Raw genomic sequence first — 7,749 nt, forward strand, 5'->3', positions numbered from 1 at the left:
ATAAAATTAACAAACTCTCAGTGAGCTGCAGTCGAATGATAAAAATCAATAATATTAATAATGATAATAACATGCAATAATATCATGTGGTCTAACAAATATGTCATTGGGATCTTAGAAGGAGATAGAGAGAGGGCCAAAAAAATGATTAAAGAAATAGTGGCCAAATATTCCCACACACAATAGAAGCTTAACAAATATCAAGCAGTCTAAACACATCCACACACACCCATACCAAATATGGAGAGGAGAAAGCCAATATGCAAATTGCTGAAAATGAGCAATAAAATTTCAAACATAGCCAGAGAAAAATAAGAACCATTACCCACAAAGGAACAAAGGCAAAAATGTTAGCAAATTTCTTATAAGGATATCCGCATACCAGAAGAAAAAGAAACACATATTAAGTGCTGAAATAAAAAACCTGTCCACATTGGTTTATGGACATTGGGGAGGGTGTATGCTATGGTGAGTGCTGGGAAGTGTGTAAACCTGGCAATTCACAGACCTGTACCCCTGGGGCTAATAATTATTATGTGTTAATAAAAAAACAAAAAACCTGTCCACAAAAATTCTATGTCCAGCAAATACCCTCCCCAGCCATCCATCCTACCTGCCCAGCAAATCTGCAATTCCTAGATACATACAAAACTCTCCTTTCTCTACTTCTACACTCAAGCTGACAAGGACTATCAGAAAATATGTTCCAAGATATGAACATGTTCCATAACAAATTCATCTTCCACCCTGTTAGGGTCCCTAATCGAAGGAGCGAGACTGATGCAAAGTGAAGATCAAGCAAAGCTTTATTTTGCACCAAGCATTGAGAATCAAACTGACGGATCGGGGCTGTCTCTTACAAAGAGGCGACGACGACCCTTCCCAGCCTCACAGACTAACTTTTATAGAGGTGGTTGAGCCTGGCTTATATACAGGTGGCCAATGAGATTGCAATACACAGGGAAAATGCACAGTCATGCTAGGTCGGCAATATGGGTGGCCAATTGAATTTCAATTTACCATAGAAAATATATGTGCGCCCTACTGATTGGATGTCTCCACCCTGCCTGGCCTGCCCTTGTATCTGGGCTTTGCAAGTAACTTTTTCTGTGAGGGGCAGGGTCAATCTAAGTTTACAGCCAAATGGCTCCCTCTGGCTAACCAGGCCCTTACACACCTCACCTAGTCTCTCCTCAAGAATCCTTTCACTCAACCTTGGCAAGGGGTTTCTACGATTTTCTTCTTCAGCACTTCCACACCTTCATTACACAACTCGGGTTCGCTATATCTCGCCACACTCCAATAATTGCACTATGTCACACTGGACAAGTTGTCCAACATTTCCTGCAATTAGAAACTTGAATAAAGTTTATACTTCTTTTTGGTCAGTTTTGGCCATTTCAATTTTTATGTGTGCTAGGGACTGAATTGTGTCCTTACAAAATTCGTATGTTAAAGCCCTGCCGCCAAATGTGTTGTTTTATGGATCTGGGCTTTTGGGAGGCTGGGATTACATTAGATCATGAGGGTGAAGATTTCATGATGGAATTAGTGCCCATATAAGAACAGACACCATGTAAAGTGTGTAAGCCTAGCGATTGACAGACCTGTACCCCTGGGGCTAATAATACATTATATGTTAATAAAAAATCACCATACACAAAGATAAACTCAAAATGGATAAAAGACCTCAACGTGAGACAGGAATCCATCAGAATCCTACAGGAGAACATAGGCAGTAATCTCTTCCATATCAGCCACAGCAACGTCTTTTCAAGATACGTCTCCAAAGCCAAAGGAAACAAAAGCGAAAATGAACTTTTGGGACTTCATCAAAATCAAAAGCTTCTGCACAGCAAAGGAAACAGTCAAAAAAACAAAGAGGAAACCCACAGAATGGGAGAAGATATTTGCAAATGACAGTACAGACAAAAGGTTGATATCCAGGATCTATAATGAACTCCTCAAACTCAACACACACGAAACAGGCAAACATATCAAAAAATGGGCAGAAGATATGAACAGACACTTCTCCAATCAAGACATACAAATGGCTATCAGACACATGAAAAAATGTTCATCATCACTAGCCCTCAGGGAGATTCAAATTAAAACCACATTGAGATATCACCTTACACCAGTTAGAATGGCCAAAATTAACAAAACAGGAAACAACATGTGTTGGAGGGGATGTGGAGAAAGGGGAACCCTCTTCCACTGTTGGTGGGAATGCAAGTTGGTGCAGCCTCTTTGGAGAACAGTGTGGAGATTCCTCAAGAAATTAAAAATAGAGCTTCCCTATGACCCTGCAATTGCACTCCTGGGTATTTGCCCCAAAGATACAGATGTAGTGAAAAGAAGGGCCATCTGTACCCCAATGTTTATAGCAGCAATGGCCATGGTTGCCAAACTGTGGAGAGAACCAAGATGCCCTTCAATGGACGAATGGATAAGGAAGATGTGGTCCATATACACTATGGAGTATTATGCCTCCATCAGAAAGGACGAAAACCCAACTTTTGTAGCAACATGGACGGGACTGGAAGAGATTATGCTGAATGAAATAAGTCAAGCAGAGAGTGTCAATTATCATATGGTTTCACTTATTTGTGGAGCATAACAAATAGCATGGAGGACATGGGGAGTTAGAGAGGAGAAGAGAGTTGAGGGAAATTGGAAGGGGAGGTGAACTATGAGAGACTATGGACTCTGAAAAACAATCTGAGGGTTTTGAAGGGGCGGGAGGTGGGAGGTTGGGGTACCAGGTGGTGGGTATTATAGAGAGCATGGTTTGCATGGAGCACTGGGTGTGGTGCACAAATATTGAATACTGTTATGCTGAAAATAAATAAAAAATAAATTTTAAAAATTTTTTTAACTTAAAAATAAATAAATAAAAAGGAAACACACTGGAGCTTACTCTCTCTGCCATCTGAGGACCCAGCAAGAAGTAGCTGTCTACAAACCAGGAAAAGAATTCTAACCAAATCCAAACCAACTAGCTTCCCAGTCTCAGATTTCCAGCCTCCAGAACTGTGAAAATTAAATATCTCTTGTTTAAGTCACCCAGTCTTGGGATATCTTGTAAGTCAGGCCGATCTAAAACAATATAACTTCAAGTTAACAAATAGACCAAAAAATCCTGATATTTATTTACTTCTTTTTTTTCCAATTTATTTATTTACAGAAAAACATTATTCATTATTTTTTCACCACACCCAATGCTCCATGCAAGCAGTGCCCTCCATAATACCCACCACCTGGTACCCCAAACTCCCACCCCCTCAGGCCACTTCAAACCCCTCAGATTGTTTTTCAGAGTCCATAGTCTCTCATGTTCACCTCCCCTTCCAATTTACCCAAATTCCCTTCCCTCTCTAACGCCCCTTGTCCTCCATGATAATTGTTATGCTCCACAAATAAGTGAAACCATATGATAATTGACTCTCTCTGCTTGACTTATTTCACTCAGCATAATCTCGTCCAGTCCCGTCCATGTTGCTACAAAAGTTGGGTATTCATCCTTCCTGATGGAGGCATAATACTCCATAGTGTATATGGACCACATCTTCCTTATCCATTCGTCCATTGAAGGGCATCTTGGTTCTCTCCACAGTTTGGCGACCATGGCCATTGCTGCTATAAACATTGCGGTACAGATGGCCCTTCTTTTCACGACATCTGTATCTTTGGGGCAAATACCCAGGAGTGCAATTGCAGGGTCATAGGGAAGCTCTATTTTTAATTTCTTGAGGAATCTCCACACTGTTCTCCAAAGAGGGTGCACCAACTTGCATTCCCACCAACAGTGGAAGAGGGTTCCCCTTTCTCCACATCCCCTCCAACACATGTTGTTTCCTGTTTTGTTAATTTTGGCCATTCTAACTGGTGTAAGGTGATATCTCAATGTGGTTTTAATTTGAATCTCCCTGAGGGCTAGTGATGATGAACATTTTTTCATGTGTCTGATAGCCATTTGTATGTCTTGATTGGAGAAGTGTCTGTTCATATCTTCTGCCCATTTTTTGATATGTTTGCCTGTTTCGTGTGTGTTGAGTTTGAGGAGTTCATTATAGATCCTGGATATCAACCTTTTGTCTGTACTGTCATTTGCAAATATCTTCTCCCATTCTGTGGGTTTCCTCTTTGTTTTTTTTGACTGTTTCCTTTGCTGTGCAGAAGCTTTTGATTTTGATGAAGTCCCAAAAGTTCATTTTCGCTTTTGTTTCCTTTGGCTTTGGAGACGTATCTTGAAAAGACGTTGCTGTGGCTGATATGGAAGAGATTACTGCCTATGTTCTCCTGTAGGATTCTGATGGATTCCTGTCTCACGTTGAGGTCTTTTATCCATTTTGAGTTTATCTTTCTGTATGGTGTAAGAGAATGGTCGAGTTTCATTCTTCTACATATAGCTGTCCAATTTTCCCAGCACCATTTATTGAAGAGACTGTCTTTTTTCCACTGGATATTTTTCCTGTTTTGTCGAAGATTAATTCACCATAGAGTAGAGGGTCCATATCAGGGCTCTCTACTCTGTTCTACTGGTCTATGGGTCTGTTTTTATGCCAGTACCATGCTGTCTTGGTGATCACAGCTTTGTAATAAAGCTTGAAATCAGGTAACGTGATGCCGCCAGCTTTATTTTTGTTTTTCAACATTTCCTTAGCGATTCAGGGTCTCTTCTGATTCCATACAAATTTTAGGATTATTTGCTCCAGCTCTTTGAAGAATGCCGGTGGAATTTTGATCGGAATGGCATTAAAAGTATAGATTGCTCTAGGCAGTATAGACATTTTAACAATGTTTATTCTTCCGATCCAAGAGCATGGAATGGTCTTCCATCTTTTTGTGTCTTCTTCAATTTCTTTCATGAGTGTTCTATAGTTCCTCAAGTATAGATCCTTTACCTCTTTAGTTAGGTTTATTCCCAGGTATCTTATGGTTCTTGGTGCTATAGTAAATGGAATCGATTCTCTAATTTCCCTTTCTGTATTTTCATTGTTAGTGTATAAGAAAGCCACTGATTTCTGCACATTGACTTTGTATCCTGCCATGTTGCTGAATTGCTGTATGAGTTCTAGTAGTTTGGGGGTGGAGTCTTTTGGGTTTTCCATATAAAGAATCATGTCATCTGCGAAGAGAGAGAGTTTGACTTCTTCATTACCAATTTGGATACCTTTTATTTCTCTCTGTTGTCTGATTGCTGTTGCTAGGACTTCTAATACTATGTTGAACAAGAGTGGTGAAAGTGGGCATCCTTGTCTTGTTCCTGATCTCAATGGGAAGGCTGCAAGCTTTTTCCCATTGAGGATGATATTTGCTGTGGGTCTTTCATAGATAGATTTGATGAGGTTCAGGAATGTTCCCTCTATCCCTATACTTTGAAGCGTTTTAATCAGGAACGGATGTTGGATTTTGTCAAATGCTTTTTCTGCATCAATTGAGAGGACCATGTGGTTCTTCTCTCTTCTCATATTAATTTGTTGTATTACATTGATTGATTTGCAAATGTTGAACCATCCTTGTAGCCCAGGGATGAATCCCACCTGATCATGGTGGATAATCTTTTTAATGTGTTGTTGGATCCTGTTGGCTAGAATCTTGTTGAGAATCTTAGCATCCATATTCATCAGTGATATTGGTCTAAAATTCTCCTTTTTGGTAGGGTCCTTGCCTGGTTTGGGGATCAGGGTAATGCTGGCTTCATAGAAAGAGTCTGGAAGTTTTCCTTCTGCTTCAATTTTTTGAAACAGCTTCAGGAGAATAGGTGTTATTTCTTCTTTGAAGGTTTGGTAGAATTCCCCAGGGAATCCGTCAGGTCCTGGGCTCTTGTTTTTTGGGAGGTTTTTGATCACTGCTTCAATCTCGTTATTAGATACTGGTCTATTCAGGTTGTCGATTTCTTCCTGGTTCAATTTCGGGAGTTTATATTTTTCCAGGAATGCATCCATTTCGTCTAGGTTGCTAAGCTTATTGGCTTATAACTGTTGATAATAACTTCTGATGATTGTTTCTACTTCCTTGGTGTTAGTTGTGATCTCTCCCTTTTCATTCATAATTTCATGAATTTGGGCTTTCTCTCTTTTCTTTCGGATTAGTGTGGCCAGTGGCTTATCGATCTTAATGATTCTTTCAAAAAACCAGCTTCTAGTTTCATTGATACGTTCTACTGTATCTCTGGTTTCTACCTCATTGATCTCAGCTCTAATTTTGATGATTTCCCTTCTTATGTGTGGAGTTGGTTTGATTTGTTGTTGATTCTCCAGTTCTTTAAGGTGTAGAGACAGCTGATGTGTTCTAGATTTTTCAATTTTTTTGAGGGAGGCTTGGATGGCTATGTATTTTCCCCTTAGGACCGCCTTTGCTGTGTCCCATAGGTTTTGGACCGAAGTGTCTTCATTCTCATTGGTTTCCATGAATTGTTTCAGCTCTTCTTTCATCTCCTGGTTGATCCAAGCATTCTTAAGCAAGGTGGTCTTTAGCTTCCAGGTGTTTGAGTTCTCTAGGAACTTTTCCTTGTGATTGAGCTCCAGTTTCAAAGCATTGTGATCTGAGAATATGCAGGGAATAATCTCAGTCTTTTGGTATCGGTTGGGTCCTGATTTGTGACCCAGTATGTGGTCTATTCTGGAGAAGGTTCCGTGTGCACTTGAGAAGAATGAGTATTCTGTTGTTTTAGGGTGGAATGTTCTGTATATATCTATGAGGCCCATCTGGTCCAATGTGTCATCCAATGCTCTTGTTTCTTTATTGATTTTCTGCTTCGATGATCTGTCTAATTCTGAAAGAGGCATGTTAAGATCTCCTACGATTAGTGTATTCATATCAATATGACTCTTTATCTTGATTAACAGTTTTCTTAAGTAATTGGCTGCTCCCATATTGGGAGCATAGATATTTACAATTGTTAGATCATCTTGGTGGATAGTCCCTTTAAGGATTATAGTGTCCTTCTGTATCTTTGACTACAGTCTTTAGTTTGAAGTCCAATTTATCTGATATGAGAATCACTACCTCAGCCTTCTTTTGAGGCCCATTCATGAAAGATGCTGCTCCATCCCTTCACTTGCAGTCAGCGTGTATCTTTAGGTTCAAAATGGGTCTCTTGTAGACAGCATATGGATGGGTCCTGTCGTTTTATCCAATCTGCAACCCTGTGCCGTTTTATGGGTGCATTTAGGCCATTCACATTGGGAGGGATTATTGATAGATACGTTTTTATTGACATCGAGTTACCTTTGAAGACTTTCTTTCTGTAGACTGTCTCTATATTTCTGTTCAATGCTACTCTTGGGATTTTTCCTCTTTTATAGAACACCCCTTAATATTTCCTGCAGTGTCGGCTTGGTGGTTGCATAGTCTCTTAAGCCTTGCCGGTCTTGAAAACTCTTTATCTCTCCATCCATTTTGAATGTCAGTCTTGCTGGATAAAGTATTCTTGGCTGCATGTTCTTCTCATTTAGTGCCCTGAATATATCTTGCCAGCCTCTTCTGGCTTGCCAGGTCTCTGTGGACAGGTCTGACGTTATTCTGATGGGCTTCCCTCTGTAAGTAAGGAGCCTCTTTGCCCTGGCGGCTTTCAAGAGATTATACCTACAATTATAATTCCTCAGTTTGACTATCAGGTGTCGTGATGTTTTTTTGGAGTGTATAATCTTGGGTGGAGACCGTTCAGCCTCTAGTACATGAACGCTGGTTCCATTCACGATATTGGGAAAATTTTCATGAAGGACTTGTTCCACTATATCT

This window comes from Neovison vison, chromosome 5 (genome assembly GCF_020171115.1).
Source record: "Neovison vison isolate M4711 chromosome 5, ASM_NN_V1, whole genome shotgun sequence".
Lineage (NCBI taxonomy): Eukaryota > Metazoa > Chordata > Mammalia > Carnivora > Mustelidae > Neogale > Neogale vison.